The 21676-nt window shown below is 45.8% G+C and overlaps 1 pseudogene; it reads right to left on the reverse strand.

Moving 5' to 3' along the window:
• Positions 1 to 21416, reverse strand: part of LOC147717559 (uncharacterized) — a 40272-nt pseudogene extending 18856 nt beyond the window's left edge.
• Between the last annotated feature and the right edge of the window lie 260 nt (positions 21417 to 21676).

The following is a 21676-nucleotide window of genomic DNA, read 5'->3' on the forward strand; positions in this document are numbered from 1 at the left end:
ACCCGTGGAGGCGACCGGAAGCGTGGGGCACGCCATCTTGAAAAGGCCACGAGACGCTGACCGTGCAGCCTACGAGTGACCCTCGAAGCTGTACACCGGGGTTTGAGAAGCCCCAGCCCCGAGCTCCACTTGCACCAAAGCTCACCCCTCCACACTCGACGAGTGCTGCGTGGGGCCCTTCTGCTTGTGTGGGCTCGACGCGTTGGCCCGGTCACTTGCCAGCTGGCTTGTGGCCCCTGTGCCGACGAAACTTGAAATACGACTCGCTTTTCTGGTTGCTCCAGATCTGCACCAGCTCCTGTGAAAAGGAGCACCCACTCTGACCCTCCTGGTTCGAGTGATAAGCAATCTCCCGGTTCCGCGTGGATTGCTTTTGCCAAGTGCTGTTTGCTGCAATCTTGAAGCCGACGGTGCTGACGGCGAGAGCCTACGTGGGACAGATCGTGACCTACTCCTGGACGTCGCAGATGCCCCAGAGCCCACGTGACAGCGGAGAGAAGCCTATCGACAACCGCCTGATTGCGCCCGACATTGCCTGGTTCCGTCCTGGTTCCACCCTGGTCACTGCTGAGTGACCCAGACTCTGTCCCCTCTGCTTTCAGGTACTTTTCTACTTCGATCCACCCTTGGATCGCACCGGACACTTCTGCTTCACCTCGCCTGCAGCTGCAACAGCTTCAAGCACCAAGAACCTGCGTGTCAGAACCCGACGCCACTTCGACCCTGTGCACCCACGGCCTGTGGGTGAGGTAACATTGCAACGCCGGTGTCCATACACTGGTACACACCTCTAGGGTCTGTGTCTAAAGTTTTGTGTTCCTAGGTTCAGCGGAAGTATCATTTAATTCACTTTAACTAACTTTTACGCACCATTGACATTGCATTGGTGCGCGCCGCACTTCCCGTGCTGCACCCGTCTCCTGTGGGCTACTCCCGACTTCAGCATTGCTAGTCCTGACTGCTCCCAGCGAATCTCTAGGCCCTAGGCCTAACCATTGTTCGATAAGTGTTACTTATACCATTTTTTTAGTATATGGTTTGAGTGGCCACCCGCCCTCATCCATAATTGTGCAACTTTATATGTTTAACAGTGCTTTTGATTTAACGCTTGTGCCCCTTTCCTCATAAAGAGTACTGGGGAGTAATTTAGAAATAAATACATATATTTTTACAATATATACTTGTGTGGTGTCCTTTCATTTGATTACAGGATTGTATGTGGTAAAACAGCTCGCTTAACACGACCTCTTAAGTTAAGCCTTTAAGGCTGCTTAGTCCATGCTACCACTAGGATAGCTTGTCTACAAGGTTGACTTACAACCTGACATCTTTGGGGTTTGTTTGGACTGATACCAAGTGGTTCCAGAATTGGAAACACTACATATCAGGCCAACTTCTCACATTGGTGTGCAGCGGTGCGGATTTGAGCTTGCTGTTTGTTTTACCATTGCAATCTTTATCAAATTGAAAGATCACATCAAGTACCTCTAGGTACATATAAATCAAAAGCTTAGCATATTAAGTTCTACTGAACTTAGTAGTTGTAGATTAAAGGGATTAGCACACCCTGACTACAACTCACTAGCAAGGTACAGTAGGAAACCACTTAGTGTAGGTAAGTGCACCACTTACACCTCACTAGCAGTCATGTCTGATACAGGTAGAGCTTCAGGCTCTGCTCCTGTAATAGTTGATCCTATAGGGACAACATCCAGATATGACAACCTTAGCCACAAAGACCTGAGTGCCTTGTGCACAGCCAGGGGGCTAAAAAAGGGCAGAGGCCCTACCATTCCTTCCCTAATAGCTCTCCTAGAAAAGGATGACCTAGATAAGGTGAGTCAGGCTCCCTTAGAAACAGGTGAAGGGATAAACTCCCCTGAGAATGAGGATCTTCAAGAAGACCCAGAGGAAGGCTCTGATTTAGAAGAGCCTGAAGATCAGGATCAGGAGGGAAACCAGGTACAGGTTGCCAGGCTTAACCAGGCCAACTTGGACCTACATGGGAATGGAGAGGGCCAGCACCACCCCAGATCTCATAACCACATTCTCCCAGGTAACAGGAGGGAGAGATCTCTATCAGGGGATTCTCATCTTTCTAGTGCCTCAAGAGAATCTCAAAGAGGAATGACTTCCTCCCAGAGAAAAGAGCATAGGGCCAGAATGAGGGCTGTCCAACTCCAGATAGAGAGGGAGGAGGTAGCTCTGGCTCAAGCTAAACTTACCTTGGCTCAAGCTAAACTTACCTTGGCTAGGGAACAGAAATTAAGTGGCTTAGATGCCACTGGTGGCAGCAAAGTTCCTAAAGAAAAAGACAGGGCCTATGACAATAGAAACCTGACAAAAATTGTGCCCCCCTACAAGGAAGGGGATGATATCCACAAATGGATGACTGCTCTTGAGAGGGCCTGCATGGTACAGCAGGTCCCTGAGGATCAGTGGGCAGCAATTTTATGGTACTCCTTTTCTGAGAAAGGGAGGGATAGGCTCCTCACTGTTAGACCTGAGGATGCCAAAAACTACTCTGTTCTGAAGAGTGCTCTTATTGAAGGGTTTGGCCTAACCACTGAGCAATACAGGTTGTTGTTCAGAGACACCCAAAAAGCACAGACTCAGGACTGGACTGATTTTGTAGATTGTGCCACTAAGGCTCTGGAGGGTTGGCTGCAGGGAAGTAAAGTTTCAGACTATACAGGATTGTACAATCTTATGATGAGAGAGCAGATCCTTAATAACTGTCAGAACCAGCTGTTGCATCAATACCTTGTTGACTCTGATTTGACCTCTCCCCAAGAATTGGGAAAGAAGGCAGACAAATGGGTCAGAACAAGGATTAAGCAGAAAAACCAGAACCAAGGTGACCAGAAGAAAACAGACCAGAAGGGTGGGAATCAGAAAGATAAAGAAAAGGACCAGAAGTCTTCAGGCCCCCAAACTAGCAATAAGGAGGGGGGTTCCCAAAATGGAAACAAGAAAAAGAAGAATGATGGCCCAAAGAAACCTTGGTGTAATACCTGCAAATCAGTTTCACACTGGGGCAGTGAATGCACTAAGAAAAATCCAGTCCCCACCACTGCAGCTCCTAAAGCACCTGCACCCCCTAGTACAGTTAACAGTGGTGGTACACAGCCAAAGGGTTTAGTAGGGTTGACCCTGGGTACTGAGGTGGAATCTGGCCTAGTCAGAATCCCCACACAGGCAGTTCTCCTATATGATGTGAACTTATCTTTGCCCACTGCAGTAAGCCCCAGTAACCTGGGCAAATATAGGCAGACTCCCTTAATTAATGAGAAACTGGCTCAGGCCTACAGGGACACTTGTGCCAGTGTCACAATGGTGACACCTGGCTTTGTGGACCCTGGACAGATTGTACTAGGTGAAAGTTACCTAGTGACCAATGCAAGCAACTCCACTACTTCCCATAGTGTGGCTGTTGTGAACTTCTCCTGGGGAGGGGTAGATGGCCTAAAGAAAGTTGTTGTGAGTGCAGACCTCCCAGTAGACTGTCTGTTAGGCAATGATCTTGAAAGCTCAGTTTGGTCAGAAGTGGAGTACAGGACTCATGCAGAAATGCTAGGGATTTCAGCTCATGTCCTTGCAGTGACAAGGTCTCAGGCTAAGAAGTGCCTTCCTGAACCAGTGGTGGATCTTGAAACAATAGACCAACCACAACCCAAGAGAAGGAGCAAGAGGGTTAAGGCTGTGCCTTCCCCCTTGCCCCAGGTTGAGGATCAGGTTTCACAGGAAACTGATTCTGCAGTCCAAGAGGAGACTGTCTCAGAGGAGCTTGAACCTGATCAGGTTGAGTTTCTGGGGACAGGGGGACCCTCAAGGGCAGACCTGGGGCAGGCCCAATTAGATTGCCCTTCACTTGAACCCCTCAGACAGCAAGCTGCTGCTGAGGCTGCAGGGAATGCTCAAGGTACCCATAGAGTGTATTGGGATGAAGGACTCCTTTATTCAGAGGCTAGAGACCCCAAGCCTGGCACAACCAGGAGGTTGGTTATACCTTTGAAGTTTAGGGGCTTCCTTCTTACCTTGGCCCATGATATTCCCCTTGCAGGACACTTAGGCCAGAATAAGACTTGGGACAGGCTTGTTCCACACTTTCACTGGCCTCACATGTCAGAAAATGTCAGGGAGTTTTGTCGCTCCTGTGTCACTTGCCAAGCCAGTGGTAAGTCAGGTGGCACAACAAAGGCCCCCCTGATACCACTACCAGTGGTGGGGGTACCCTTTGAAAGAGTTGGAATAGACATTGTGGGTCCCCTGGATCCTCAAACAGCATCTGGGCACAGATTTATACTGGTGGTAGTGGATCATGCCACCAGGTACCCAGAAGCAATTCCCCTGAGGACCACCACAGCTCCTGTGGTGGCAAAAGCCCTCATTGCAGTTTTCTCAAGAGTGGGCTTTCCAAAGGAGGTTCTTTCAGACAGAGGTACCAACTTTATGTCTGGATACTTAAAAGCAATGTGGAAAGAGTGTGGAGTAAACTATAAGTTTACCACACCCTACCATCCACAGTGCAATGGGCTTGTGGAAAGGTTCAACAAGACCCTAAAGGGAATGATAAAAGGTTTACCAGAGAAGCTTAGGCGGAAATGGGACATCCTTTTACCCTGCTTGCTCTTTGCTTACAGAGAGGTCCCACAGAAGGGGGTTGGCTACAGCCCTTTTGAACTTTTGTTTGGCCACCCTGTGAGGGGTCCACTGAGTTTGGTGAAGGAAGGATGGGAGTTACCTCTCAAAAAGCCTAAACTAGACATTGTGGACTATGTACTTGGTCTCCGCTCCAGGATGGCTGAATACATGGAGAGAGCATCCAAAAACCTTGAGGCAAGTCAGGAATTACAGAAAGCCTGGCATGACCAAAAGGCTGTTCTGGTTGAGTACCAGCCAGGGCAGAAGGTATGGGTGTTGGACCCAGTGGGGCCAGCAGCTCTCCAGGACAAATGGACTGGACCCTACCCTATCATTGAGAAAAAGGGAGAAGTCACCTATGTGGTTGACTTTGGCACCCCTAGGAGCCCCCACAGGGTGCTCCATGTCAATCGTTTGAAAGCATTTGTTGACAGGGAGGACATGAGTCTCCTCATGGCCACAGATGGGGAACAGGAGGAAGAGAGTGACCCTCTCCCAGACCTGCTTTCCCAGAACCCTGATGATGGTTCAGTTGATGGAGTAGCCTTGGCAGGCAGCCTCACTGAGCAGCAACAGGTGGACTGCAGACAGGTGTTGCAGGCCCACAGACATTTGTTTTCACTCACACCCAGTCAGACTAACTGGTGCACCCATGAGGTGGATACTGGTGACAATCTGCCTGTGAAGAATAAGATCTACAGGCAACCTGACCATGTCAGGGATTGTATAAAGGCTGAGGTGCAAAAGATGTTGGAGCTTGGAGTGATTGAGCCATCAGAGAGCCCATGGGCTAGCCCAGTGGTCCTTGTGCCAAAACCTCATACCAAAGATGGGAAGAGAGAAATGAGGTTTTGTGTGGACTACAGAGGTCTCAATGCTGTCACTAGGACAGATGCTCATCCCATTCCAAGAGCAGATGAGCTCATTGATAAATTGGCTTCTGCCAAGTTTCTGAGCACATTTGATTTGACAGCTGGCTACTGGCAAATCAGACTAGCTGAAGAGTCAAAAGCCAAAACAGCATTCTCTACCCCTAGTGGGCATTATCAGTTTGTGGTGATGCCCTTTGGTTTGAAGAATGCACCTGCCACCTTCCAAAGGTTGGTGAATCAAGTCCTTGCTGGGCTGGATGACTTTTGTGCAGCATATCTAGATGATATTGCTGTCTTTAGCTCCACCTGGGAGGATCACCTGATCCACCTGAAGAAGGTTCTGGAGGCCCTGCAAAAGGCAGGCCTGACTATCAAGGCTACTAAGTGCCAGATAGGGCAGAGCAAGGTTATGTACTTGGGCCACCTAGTAGGTGGGGGTCAAGTTCAACCACTGGAGAGCAAGATCCAGACCATACAGGACTGGGCTCCTCCAACTACCCAGACACAAGTCAGAGCCTTCTTGGGCCTGACTGGGTATTACAGAAAATTTGTAAAGAACTATGGGTCCATTGTGACACCATTGAATGACTTGACATCCAAGAAGATGCCCAAAAAGGTTCAGTGGACAGTTAGCTGTCAAAAGGCATTTGATGACCTGAAGAAGGCCATGTGCTCTGCACCTATCCTGAAGAGTCCTGACTACTCCAAACAGTTCATTGTACAGACCGATGCTTCTGAGTTGGGGGTGGGAGCTGTGCTTTCACAACTTAATCAAGATGGTCAAGACCAGCCCATTGCTTTTATTAGCAGAAGGCTGACCCCCAGGGAGAAACGTTGGTCAGCTATTGAGAGGGAGGCCTTTGCTGTGGTTTGGGCCCTGAAGAAGTTGAGGCCATACTTGTTTGGTACTCACTTCCTAATTCAGACAGACCATAAGCCCCTCTTGTGGCTAAATCAGATGAAGGGTGAAAATCCCAAACTGCTCAGGTGGTCCATTTCCCTACAGGGGATGGACTTTACAGTGGAGCACCGCCCAGGGACTGACCATGGTAATGCAGATGGTCTCTCCAGGTACTTCCACTTAGAACATGAAGACTTATCTGGTCAAGGTTAAGTTTAATGTCCCTGCGTTTGGGGGGGGGTTATGTAGGAGAGTAGGGTCTGCTATCCTATGGTCACCCCAATTTTTGCTTTTTGCTTCACTGGTTTTCGACTTACTGAGGCTGTGGGCCTGCTAATCAGACCCCCAGCCTGCTGTTCTCTCTCTAAATTATAATACATGTGCTATAGGTACATACCACAATTGGAAATGGACTCCTTGTCAGCCCCTGTACCATGCACTATAGGTGCTCAGGGCATAGGTGCCACCAAGGCCTACCAGGGGCTGAAGCATAGCTTTTGCCACCCCTGGCTGGTTCTTAAATTGACACAACTGGCTGATCACTCAGCTGGGGCAAGTGGGTGTAATCACCCCTTGCTTAGATATAGTATACCTATATCTAAACCTATATCTGGACACATATATAGCCTGTAAGCCACTCCTATGGAAGGCCTCATCAATCCTGGAGGCAGAGTGCGTGGTTTTATGTGAGATGGTGCTCTGGCATGAGCTGAGCCTGTCTGCAGCTGTCGGGAACAACTCCCTAAGCTGATCCGGGATAATGCCATACCATATACTCTTAAGCGCCTTATAATCCTCGCGGTTATATAGCAACTTTGGTTTGGCTTTATCAAAACATGTCGTGTAAGGTGTCATACGAATTGGAATACTACCCCCTCGCCAGTTCTGGCGACGGGGGTAGCATTCCACCCTTCTAGAGGGAGAAGACATGTTACTTTACTGAAACGCGGTTGATTTAAAATGAGCCTCAGATCCACAAAATGGATGCCCCTGCCACAGACACGGGTCTGGCCTCCTGCTGCTGACCGAAACCCGGCAGAGGAGGCCTGGACAAAGAGTTTCCTGTCACAGGGCGGTGTCAAACCACCCCAGACAGGAGATAGTGGATTGGAGTAGGGAGGTTTCAAAGAAACCAGACACTGCCTGGGGAGCACAAGGCTGCCCCTTGCAGGATCCGGCCAAACCGGTTCTGGGGCCTCCCAGCCCCTGTCCCAGCGCGGCCAGGATCAAAGGAGAGGGGTGTCACCACCCCCTTCCTGGGTCCCACCCATAGGAGGGGACCTAGCAGGATGTCCAACCCCCTAGATTCGAATAAGAGGGGGAGCAGTCCCAACGGACCTCAGATCATCCTGAAGAAACATAAGAAACGAATTCTGGACCCTTCGACTTTCTACACGACGTGAGAAGACTGAAGAATCTCCCTTGTGGTCAAGGAGTGACCACCCTGTGCAAACAGGTACCATCCAGCCCTCGACCCTTGCTTTGTTGCAGTTCCCGCCGGAACTCGAGCGACAGAGATCGACGAGATCAAGCTTGCCTGCCTTCTACCTGCCCGATCCACAGTCCCTGCAGAGCTGAGACCCGTGGAGGCGACCGGAAGCGTGGGGCACGCCATCTTGAAAAGGCCACGAGACGCTGACCGTGCAGCCCACGAGTGACCCTCGAAGCTGTACACCGGGGTTTGAGAAGCCCCAGCCCCGAGCTCCACTTGCACCAAAGCTCACCCCTCCACACTCGACGAGTGCTGCGTGGGGCCCTTCTGCTTGTGTGGGCTCGACGCGTTGGCCCGGTCACTTGCCAGCTGGCTTGTGGCCCCTGTGCCGACGAAACTTGAAATACGACTCGCTTTTCTGGTTGCTCCAGATCTGCACCAGCTCCTGTGAAAAGGAGCACCCACTCTGACCCTCCTGGTTCGAGTGATAAGCAATCTCCCGGTTCCGCGTGGATTGCTTTTGCCAAGTGCTGTTTGCTGCAATCTTGAAGCCGACGGTGCTGACGGCGAGAGCCTACGTGGGACAGATCGTGACCTACTCCTGGACGTCGCAGATGCCCCAGAGCCCACGTGACAGCGGAGAGAAGCCTATCGACAACCGCCTGATTGCGCCCGACATTGCCTGGTTCCGTCCTGGTTCCACCCTGGTCACTGCTGAGTGACCCAGACTCTGTCCCCTCTGCTTTCAGGTACTTTTCTACTTCGATCCACCCTTGGATCGCACCGGACACTTCTGCTTCACCTCGCCTGCAGCTGCAACAGCTTCAAGCACCAAGAACCTGCGTGTCAGAACCCGACGCCACTTCGACCCTGTGCACCCACGGCCTGTGGGTGAGGTAACATTGCAACGCCGGTGTCCATACACTGGTACACACCTCTAGGGTCTGTGTCTAAAGTTTTGTGTTCCTAGGTTCAGCGGAAGTATCATTTAATTCACTTTAACTAACTTTTACGCACCATTGACATTGCATTGGTGCGCGCCGCACTTTCCGTGCTGCACCCGTCTCCTGTGGGCTACTCCCGACTTCAGCATTGCTAGTCCTGACTGCTCCCAGCGAATCTCTAGGCCCTAGGCCTAACCATTGTTCGATAAGTGTTACTTATACCATTTTTTTAGTATATGGTTTGAGTGGCCACCCGCCCTCATCCATAATTGTGCAACTTTATATGTTTAACAGTGCTTTTGATTTAACGCTTGTGCCCCTTTCCTCATAAAGAGTACTGGGGAGTAATTTAGAAATAAATACATATATTTTTACAATATATACTTGTGTGGTGTCCTTTCATTTGATTACAGGATTGTATGTGGTAAAACAGCTCGCTTAACACGACCTCTTAAGTTAAGCCTTTAAGGCTGCTTAGTCCATGCTACCACTAGGATAGCTTGTCTACAAGGTTGACTTACAACCTGACATCTTTGGGGTTTGTTTGGACTGATACCAAGTGGTTCCAGAATTGGAAACACTACATATCAGGCCAACTTCTCACACCTCCCAATCACACCCATTCGACTTAGTGGGACTCTCAGACTAAATGAGCAGTAACGTAATGTTGGTTTTGCTACCCTTGTCATGCTGTGGTCGGAATTATATGAGCCAACATACCTCATTAGCATAAAAGAGAGAAAGAGAGGGGGGATTGCAATTAGTGTCTTTACTGCACCCTACGTATTTTTCGCCAGCCATAAAAAAGCCTCACTCACGGAGGAACGTTCCCTCATGCAAAGAGGAGGAACTTTTCCCTACTGTTAAGACTCTGCTCCACACGCCTGCCTGAAATGCCTTCTGTTGGCTGGGCACCCGACCCCTCAGTATAATTATTGTTGACTGACTTGAGTTTGTGAGATGGCGATACCGCATATCCCTTTTTGTGGGAGGGCCTGCCTCCAGAGTGGTAATCTTTAAATAAAGTTATATCAGACAGTACAGTGAGTCCGGCCGTCTACCCCAATTGTCTTACCTCTCATACGATACACGCTCGGGTCACTTTTCAGCTCGCCATCCACTGTGAAAACAATATGTACTCTTCCTGCGTTTGTTTTAAACCCTGACGAAAGTAAAGAGGATCGTACTGGGTTATAGAAAATAAGGCGCCATTTTAAGCTGGTGTGTTTGCGTTTTATTAGTGGTGGCACCCAATGGCTACAGAGGGTTATAATCATAACGTTCTCATAATATGAGGCCCATCAGTCAAACAGGTCGAGCATTTATGCTACAGTGTAACCTAACCCAGAAACTGCCCCAGTAGAACTAATTGTTGAAGCCTCGCCCCTTATTTTAGTACTAGCAAACACACCCATGCTGAAATCTGGGCAGATCGAGTCTCCAGATTCCTTAAGAAACAAGGCTCTCCAGTGGCTTAGTAGCAACATGCATATATCTCCCTGGGGCAAGGAAAAACTATCTGACGATCTGCTTACAGCAAGAAGGGTTAGGTGGATAGGTACTAAGGTGAAGAAATTTCAAGGGGATTGTGTGGTTTTGAACTTTAAGGGCCCTGAGGTCCTGCCTGATGTCCTACGGAACATTCTCCCCCCACAATGTAGGACAGCTGAAATAGTTCCACTGACACTGGATTTCTTCTATAGCAGAAGAGGTCTAGTAGCTAAACCGAGTATACTAAGAACAAAATGGACAGTTGTGGGAAATAGAAGGGCCAGGTCCAACCCGGTATGTGAGTGGGGGCTAAACTTGGACAACCAATATTCTGTGTTAACTGACTTAAATGAGTGTGATTGACTCGCATGTGTCTCCCCTATCACCCTAGATACACAGTTGGGCCAAGGATATGTTATGTCTTCCATGTTAGACGAACCTATACTAGCCCCAGATGTACTTCGTACTTCCCGTTCAGAGGAAGAATATGGAGACCAGGTGGAACAGGAAAGAACATTGGAGGAAATTGAGATGTTAACAACATTGAGTAAAAATGCAATACTAGGAGTAGATCCTGCAGAAACAACAAATATTCCTGATTCTGTTCAGATACACCCCCAAAAAGCTAAACCGCAATTATCAATTATTTCATGGAACATAGCTGGAATTATTAATAAACTAAACATCCCAGACTGGGTTGACTTTATTAATCAGTACGACATTATCATGTTCCAAGAAACTTGGTCGCTTACACCAATTTTCAGGCAAGGATATTTGAACTTTTTCGTCCCGGCAATAAGAAATCGAGTGGGACGTCCCTCGGGGGGCCTGTTAATTTGGGTACGCCAAACTTTGAACTGTTCGGTTAAGCAAAAGTCTACACCCTCTAACGACATTTTGGCACTTGATATTACCTGGCAAAACGGTCAACAGCTAGCCCTGTTTAATCTCTATTCAAGGGGAGTTGCCAGGGGTAAACCATCAGAGACCCTAACGTGCCTTGAGAACAATATTGAACAGCTACCAGACCCTACCCATATAATAATAGGCGGGGATTTCAATACTACCTTTGAACCCTTGGGTGAGGAGGATAAAACCCTGGCCGAAGATGAGGATTCAAAGTGGGGAATTCCCCAACTAGATATCCCTGTAATTAGGAAATGGAGCACGGTAGCAATACAACTGAAAAGTTTTTGTCTTTCAAGAGGACTTAGAGCAGTAAATGGTCGGGCAGTGTCAGACTCTATGGGGAAAAATACCTTTGATAATGGACGTTCGGCCAGTAGGATAGACTATATACTCCTGGATGTAAGGGCCTGGGATAAATTGGTAGATATGGAAGTGTTGGATAAGATTGAAAGTGATCACAATCCATTGTGCATGACACTACATACCTACCATGACAAACTTGAGCATCCTAGAGAGGACCATATGGTTACACAGGACCTAGTAAGTTCAAACAACTCCCGACATCTGAAGTGGAGTATGCTCCTAGAAGATATTGCTAAAATAGAGACTTTAAAGAAAGTAGTGGTGGGCGAAGTTGCTAAGATTAAGTCCCATTATGGACAGACAGATTTTATTGACTATATGATGGCAGCCCATGAGATATTCTTTTCTATAATCCAAAGTTTCTTTCGTAAAAAAATTTCCATAAATAAAACGAAGAAAACACAAGAAATTAGAGGGTGGTATGATAAGAGCTGTAGGGCAGCACGTGACAACCTTAGCAGGGAACTAAGAGCAGGGAGGGCAGAAGCAGTAAGGCTGGCGAGAAACCAGTATAGACAGGTTCAAAAATTAGCTAAGAAGCGTTGGGACGAGGATTGCTGGCAAGAACTCAAGGAGATATGTGCCTCCAAGGACTCTAAGCGCTTCTGGGCTTCAGTAAAATGGGCAAAGGGTGGTATAGCACCCCAGCCTGCTAATAATGTCGCAAAGAACAGTTGGATAGAATACTTTCAACCACAGTATGCCTGTAACCCCATGTTTAATAATGTTAGTCTTCCTCCACAAGTTTACTATAAAGCACCATTATTCGTTGAGAGGGATGTGAGTATTGTACTGGATTGTGTAGCAGGGGGGAAAGCCCAGGGCATGGATGGAATTCCGGCTGATATTTTCCTATCTGACCGGAAGCCCTGGTGCAGCTACTTTACAATGTTGGCCAATGCAGTGGCTATGGGAGGGAAAGTGCCTGCCTCATGGAAGGGAGCCGAAATAATTCCTATATATAAAAAAGGTGACCGATCCCTGGCAAAAAACTACAGACCCATTAGTTTGATCGACACAGCTCAAAAGCTAATGGGCCGACTAGTCCAAAATAAACTGCAGCAATGGATCGACGAAAATAATATCTTGTCATCTTACCAAGCTGGGTTTAGGCCCCTAACTAGTAGCGTCGACCAAGTCCTCCATTTTTTAACAATTTATTGGAGAAATGTTACCTTGAAGAAGGGGACATTGTATGCAGTTTTTGTAGATTTAAAAGCCGCTTTCGACCTGGTCCCCAGGGAAAAACTCTGGCAGACCTTGGCGGAAGCAGGCTTAAACCAGGAATTGCTCACACTCCTTGTTCGCCTACACAAAAACAATTTTGCTAGGATACGATGGGGCAAACAAGGAGAGGTAACTGATCCCTTCCCGGTTGAACGTGGGGTGAGGCAAGGGTGTGTCCTAGCGCCAACCCTCTTCTCTATTTATATAAATGGTATCGTTAAACATCTAGAGAAGATTGCTAGTGACGCCCCTGTAATAGCTGGCTCTCGTGTCCCAGTCCTCATGTTTGCGGACGATACACTATTACTTTCCCGCACCCCTAGTGGGTTACAAAAAGTAGTTGATGCCTTTGGTGTATATTGTGATGAAAGGGGCCTAGAACTAAACACCACTAAAACGAAATTCATGTGCCTCAACCAACAGTCCTCTTTTAAGGGTGTAATAAAATACAAAGGAACACCACTAGAAAGAGTGGACTCTTTTTCATACCTAGGTATCACTCTGCAAGAAAACATGACCTGGAAGCATCACATAACCACAACCCTACTAAAATTTAGACAGCTAGCAGGTGCCATCTCGTTAAAACACAGAACCTCATTGACAAAGCCTGTAAACTGTGTGATGGAAATTTATTCTATGAAAGTTCTGGGGGCTTGTTTATATGGTTCTGAATTATGGGGTTTTTCAAACCTGAGTGAACTGGGCCGAGCTGAAAATAGGTTCCTAAGAGGGATCGTAATGGTCCCCCAAAGCACACCAACAATCCCGTTAAAACTAGACCTGGGTAGAAAACCAATTGTGGATATAGCGAGGCTTCGGCCCCTCCTATATTGGAGAAGAATCATGGTGACCCCAGAATTAGGCCACTATGCAGCAGCATTGATGGATGTCATCAAATTCGATCGTTTCCATACTATCCCATGGTTAAGGGAGTTGCGGGGATTACTCACAAAATTGAAACTGGACTATCTATGGGACAACAAAGATTTAGCTTGCTTCCCTACTAAGGAAAAGCTAAAAGATTTATACTGGGAAATGGTGTATTTTACAATGTTTAGTGACAGTACAAGCGTAAATTTAACATCTCGCTTTTTAAATATAAAAATGTACCCCTCATATGAACCTTTTTGGGACCTAATTGAAAAACCATATGACAGAAAACTCTACTTTCAATTTCGCATTGGTACATTACCCTTGAATGCGTTTAAGAAGCATTGGTCCCAGGCATGGGATGAACATTGTCACCATTGTAATGAAGAAATTGAACACATTTCCCATTTCTTGTTTTGTTGTCCACTGTATCTATCCCCCAGACGTAAGTGGTTAAAACCGCTGTGCCTAAAGATGGGAACCCGAAGCCAATCCGAAGCCCTTAGGATACTTGAAACAGACTGTACAACATTATATGTGGTGGGTGTAGCAAAATACTTGGCCTGGTCGTGGCAAATCCGCACCCGATCACTAACAGCTATTGTATTATAATGAAATTATGTATATCCATAATCTGTCCCTTGCGACATAGACTATCGTCCTTTGTTTGTTTTTTAACTTACGGAACATGACCTTTTAAATTGTAATAATGTGCTGTAATTTTTATGTACTTTTTATCATGTATTATTCGACATCTAATGTTTAATATGTATTTTTAGAAGTATTTTTATAAATAGTATTTATTGTATAGGACTAGGTGAATGCTTTTATGACAAATGTCGAATAAAGCTTTATAAATTGAAAAATTGACTAACCTTGCAAAATAAAAAAATTAAATATGGTGATACGAAACACCAAGCAAAAAGGGAAAGGAAAAAGATCTTATCATTTCTTTTCTGTTGTGTAACACACAACCCCACACACACACACCAGACCTCCTCACACACACCCCCCACACACACCAGACCCCACACACACAACCCCACACACACAACTCCACACACACACACACACAACCCCCACACACAACCCCCCCACACACATACCACACACACACACCCTCACCCCCACACACACAACCCCCCACACACAACCCTACACACACGTACACAACCCCCCACACACAACCCCACCACACAACCCCACACACAACCCCACACGCACAACTCCACACACACACACAACCCCACACAAACACAACAACCCACACACACAACCCCCACAAACACAACCCCTCACACACAACCCTCCCACACACACCAGCACACACCCCCACCCCCACACACAACCCGCCCACACAACCACACACACACACACACAACCCCACACACATACAACCCCACACACATACAACCCTACACACACACACAACACCCCCCACACAATCACACACACACACACACAACCAAACACACACAACCACAAGCACACACACAAGCACACACACAACCACACACAACCACACTCAACCACACACAACCCCCCCACACACACACAAACCCCTCCTTCACACACACACCCACACACGCAACCCACCACACACACAGCCCCATACACAATCCCACCCCCACACCCCCACACACAAAACCTCCCCACACACAACCCCACACACACACAACCCCCCACACACAACCCCCCCACATACACAACCCCCCACACACACAACCCCTCACACACAACCCCCCACATACAACCCCGCCACACACACAACCCCCCCACACACAACCCCACACACATACAACCCCACACACAACCACACACAACCCCAAGCACACACACCCACACTCAACCACACACACAACCCCCACACACACCCAACCCCCCACACACAAACACCCACACAACCCCACACACAATCCCACACACACAACCCCACACACAACCCCCCCCACACACACACCCCACACACACAACCCCCCACACACACCCTCCCACACACACAACCCCCCCCACACACAACCCCCCCATACCCAACCCCACACACACACACACAACCCCACACACATAACCCCCCCCACACACACAACCATCTATCTATCTATCTATCTATGGCCATCACTCTATCTATCTATGGCCCTCACTCTGTCTGTCTATCTATCTATCGCCCTCACTCTATCTATCGCCCTCACTCTATCCATCTATCACCCTCACTCTATCTATCTATCGCCCTCAGTTTATCTATCTATCGCCCTCAGTCTATCCATCTATCACCCTCACTCTATCTATCTATCGCCCTCAGTCTACCTATCTATCTATCTATCTATCTATCTATCTATCTATCTATCTATCTATCTATCTATCTATCTATCGCCCTCACTCTACCTATCGGCCTCACTCTATCTATTGCCCTCACTCTACCATCGCCCTCACTCTATCTGTCGCCCTCACTCTATGTATCTGTAGCTCTCACTCTATCTATCTATCGGCCTCACTCTATCTATCTATCTATCTATCTATCTATCTATCTATCTATCTATCTATCTATCTATCTATCTATCTATCTATCTATTGCCCTCACTCTATCCATCTATTTATCGCCCTCACTCTATCTATCTATCTATCTATCTATCTATCTATGGCCATCACTCTATCTATCTATGGCCCTCACTCTTTCTATCTATGGACCTCACTCTATCTATCTATGGCCCTCACTCTATCTATCTATGGCCCTCACTCTGTCTGTCTATCTATCTATCGCCCTCACTCTATCTATCGCCCTCACTCTATCCATCTATCACCCTCACTCTATCTATCTATCGCCCTCAGTTTATCTATCTATCGCCCTCAGTCTACCTATCTATCTATCTATCTATCTATCTATCTATCTATCTATCTATCTATCTATCTATCTATCTATCTATCGCCCTCACTCTATCTATCGGCCTCACTCTATCTATTGCCCTCACTCTACCCATCGCCCTCACTCTATCTGTCGCCCTCACTCTATGTATCTGTAGCTCTCACTCTATCTATCAATCGCCCTCACTCTATCTATCTATCTATCTATCTATCTATCTATCTATCTATCTATCTATCTATCTATCTATCTATCTATCTATCTATCTATCTATCTATCTATCGGCCTCACTCTATCTATCTATCTATCTATCTATTGCCCTCACTCTATCCATCTATTTATTGCCCTCACTCTATCCATCTATTTATTGCCCTCACTCTATCTATCTATCTATCTATCTATCGCCCTCACTCTATCTATTGCCCTCACTCTATCTCCCTCACTCTATCTATCTATCTATGGCCCTCACTCTATCTATCTATCACCATCACTCCATCTATCTATCACCCTCACTCTATCTATCACCCTCACTCTATCTATCGCCCTCACTCTATCTATCGCCCTCACTCTATCTATCTATCTATCTATCTATCTATCTATCTATCTATCTATCTATCTATCTATCTATCTATCTATCTATCTATCTATCTATCTATCTATCTATCTATCTATCTATCTATCGCCCTCACTCTATCTATTTATCTATCACCCTCACTCTATCTATCTATCGCCCTCTATCTATCTATCGCCCTTACTGTATCTATCTATCTATCTATCTATCTATCTATCTATCTATCTATCTATCTATCTATCTATCTATCTATCTATCTATCTATCTATCTATCTATCTATAGCCCTCACTCTATCTATCTATCGCCCTCTCTCTATCTGTCTATCTATCACACTCACTCTATCTGTCTATCTATCGCACTCACTCTATCTATCGCCATCACTCGATCTATCTATCTATCCATCGATCGCCTCACTCTATCTATCGCCCTCCCTCACTCTATCTATCACCCTCACTCTATCTATCTATCGCATCACCACAGCATCACTCAGCAGCACCACAGAATCACTCTGGGGCACCACAACATCACTCAGGGCCACCACAACATCACTATGCGCTAACACTGCATCACTGAACGGCACAGCGTCACTCGTCGCCACTACAACATCACTCAGCATCACCACAGCATCAATCTGTGCAACCATTCAACAACAACTGGTTCAAATATGTTCTCTCAATGTTTCAAGCTTTATTACAAATGTCACAAAAAGATGTTAATATTTCACTTCTGTTCTTGGATTTTCGTCACAATAAAATACACTGAACATATTTTTAAAAGTTATTTGCAAAAGTTTAAGCAATTGCCATTATAAATTACAATAACTTTTATTTAAGTAATAATTATTAAAAAAAATTAAAAGCCATTGTTATTTGTAATATCAATACATATAAGTCACTAACAGCCACATGCATCATTAGAAATTGCATTCGCAAAACATTCGGATCGCAAAATTCTCCCGATTGCGAATGCAATTACAACTTCTGGGATGCATCATGTTGAAAGTGTTTTTTCGCAATTTAAGAGATCGCAAAGAAATTTGTGATTCCTTTAAAAAAATCGCAAACCTAAGGAATCGCAGAAGTTTGGAAAAAAAGTGCATGCATGAAAAATCGCAATTTGCGATTCCTTAAAAATTCGCTGCAATTTGGAATTCTTATTTTTAGAAGAAGTCAGACCAGGTGGTAAATTTTACAAAAACAATCAATGCAGGTGAAACTCATTTAGAGTGCATTTAATGTGCTCCACAATGCATCAAAGACTGTTTCACAATGGCAGCACTCATTGTCGTGGCACGTAGGTTGAGGTTGGGAGCAGCAGCAAGGAGGAGAAGGATGGTTCATGAGAGAATTTTCAGAGTGCGCGTCACCTTACTAGGCCCGCAGAGGCAGAAATCTCTGATAAGTATAGGCTAAATGCTGACTCAATTTTAGATTTGATAGATGAATTGGACCCAATCTTGCAGAGACATACACGTAGGACACAAGCCATACCTACCCATGTACAGGTATTGTGTTCCCTACATCTCCTTGCCTCGGGGTCCTTCCAGGGTGTCATAGCCATTGCTGGTGGTGTGTCACAGAGTTCCCTTTCACATTTTTTAATGATTTCCTCAATGCCATGTTGCAAAGGATAAGGCATCACATTACATTTCCAAGCACACAACAGGAATTGCTTCAAACAAAGTTAGATTTCTACAACATGGCACATTTTCCCCATGTTATTGGCTGTATAGATGGCACACATGTTCCCATTTGTCCCCCATCTGAAAATAAGTACATTTACCGCAACCGGAAATGTTACCATTCTCTTAACATTCAAGCAATTTACAATTCAAAAACTATCATCACTGACTTAGTTGCAAGTAACCCAGGAAGTGCCCATGATTCCTATATTTTTAGACATAGTGCCATCCACACACGACTGCTTGCTGGAGATTTTGGAGATGGATATTTGCTTGGTAAATATATTTCATTCAATTGTTACTACTCTCTGTACCATGCTGTCCCATTTTACTCATAATTTGTATCCTTCATTCCCCCATTCCATAGGTGACAGTGCATATGCTGTGAGGTCATTCATACTCACACCTTATCTTAATCCAGCAACCCGTCAAGAACAGCAGTACAACCATGCGCAGATAGCAACCCGCAATGTAATAGAGAGAACTTTTGGTGTTCTGAAGTCTAGGTTTCGCATACTACATAAGACAGGCGGAGCATTACAATATCGTCCAGATGTTTGCTGTAAAATAGTTGCAACATGTACCATGTTGCACAACTTAGCCACTAGGAGAGGCCTAGAACTGGAGGTGGAGGGTGTACCACCTAACATTGACAACTAGCCTCAACAACCTCAACCAAAATTACATGGACCAGACGCAGCAGAGGGGAGAAGAAGAAGGGCAGAGATAACTCAACATTACTTTTAACAGAGGTAAGAACCACACAACTCAATCATCTTGTGCAAAACTTTAATCAATTTATTTTTCAATGTCCATCAAGGATTCATGGTACTCAGGACATCTTTCTGCATGCATTGTTCTGACAGTAAATTGTATGGCATTTACTTTTTTCAGTCATAGAAATGCTTTTATCTTCAGACGTCCTCAAAAACTCAGCCATGTATTTTCCTAAGTCACTTACTAATTTTTGCGTCATCGCACCCCTAATGCCTTGCCTGAAAATCTCACATCGCCCATGGTTATGCTGCTTGCATTGTCTTGCATTCTGGAGCAACGGCGTCCACCAGGTACAGCAGGTTCAAGTTGGCTACTGACATTTGCACATCCATCACTACCCCCAACTGGTAGTATGTTTTCAGTTGCTTTATCATTTTGCATTTTATTAACAACATTCTTCAGTGTCATCATTCCTCTTGCAATATCTCCACAACATTGTGTCATCTCCTTTTGCATGGCAACTGTATGCTTGGTTAACTGAGCAGTAGTGCTGGACAGACGATTCATTGCCCTGGTGTAACCCTGCATGCTGGTCAATGACCTATACAGCTATACAGGCACTTCCTACTTGCTGTGCCTGTATAGCTGTACACATTGTTTCCATAGCTGTTGCCATACTGTCAAGTTTCTCAGATGACGCTCTATGAGCTATTTCTATTACATTTGTCATGTGAGTCAGACTGTTGTGTATAGCACCAATATCATGACTGATGTGAATAAGTTTGCCCTTCATAACACGTATGACTTTCCCTTGTAGGCGTTGGACTTTCAGGAGTTTTAACTCCACAACACTGGCGTTGCTGTCATCTTCTACTGCTGGTCTATGATGTGATGGACGTGCCCTGCGCCTATAAAATTGTTGTATCCTATTCCGCCTGCTCTGCTGTGTGTGTTGGGTTGCTGGGGTTTGAGCAGTCTGTGGTTCTTGAACATGGACATTTGTTTCTTCATCACTGCATCAGTTGGCGTACTCTGTTTCTTTGACTTCTTGGCTGTAAAGTGGGTGAAGAAGTGGCTGAATTTAATTCTTCTGTGTTTTGACATTCCTGAGTATGTAACTCGGCCCATTCATTTGTATTAGTGTCCTGTTCTGTATCTATGATTAAAAGAGTGCAAACAGTATGTTACTTTTGCATTTTGCACTTTTTGTAGCATGAACTGAAGTACATTTAAAATAAAAAGCACATGTAGCATGGCTAGTCTCCTATTCTAACAGTGTTGATGTGTAAATTTCATTTAAATACGCATTGCCTAACTATTTGAAATTCTGATGGTACATGGACTACAACTCCCATGATGCATTGCTTCTTTCATTAAAAGTGTTATTATGCAGTGCTATTTTCAACAAACAAAATAGTACATGAGGGGGATTATTAATAAGCAGCTAGGACATCATTAGGGGTCTCTTTCACTCACATTTTAAAGACAAACACATGTATGAATTTTTACCTTGTGATGGGCCAGCATGCTCTGAGGTGTCAATTTCTATGACTCCAATTACTGCTTCAGTTGCAAGGGTTCCTTCCACCATGTCCTCAAGGGGGGTAATAGGCCTATCCCTGGGTATTCCGCCACCAGTCCTTTTTGCAGCCTTAATCCGGTTTGCAATTCTTTCCTTAGAACGACTGCGCAGGTCATACCAGCGTTTTTGTAAATTACTAATATCACGGTGGGCAACCCCCACAGCATTCACTTTGGCTTGTATTGCAAGCCACAGTTTTCTCTTCACTCCTTCAGGCACCTTCAAAGATTGCTTCCCAAGAAGCTGGTCCTGCCTCATAGTGACCTCCTCAATCAGTATTTCCAGCTCCTGGTCACTAAATTTAATTTTTCTTTTTCTGGCATGCAGGTCTTCTCCAGCATTTTCTGAGGCCATTTCCCCTTCTGCTACAGACAAACACACTGCTCCAGTTGCTCCAAGCAGAGTTCCAACTGCCAACTGCCAACTGCCACTCCTGTAGTTCAAACAAGGGTACAGGTGTGTGTAATTAGTCTCCTGGCTTCCTGGGTGTGATGTCATTTGAATGCATCAATTGCGAATTCGCAAACAAGGAATCGCATAAATCGTGCGAATCGGTAAAAATTGCGATTTTTACCGATTTGGAAAAAAAAATAAGAAAAAAATTGATGCATTTC

Source organism: Lissotriton vulgaris, chromosome 5, assembly GCF_964263255.1.
Source record: "Lissotriton vulgaris chromosome 5, aLisVul1.2, whole genome shotgun sequence".
Classification (NCBI taxonomy): Eukaryota; Metazoa; Chordata; class Amphibia; order Caudata; family Salamandridae; genus Lissotriton; species Lissotriton vulgaris.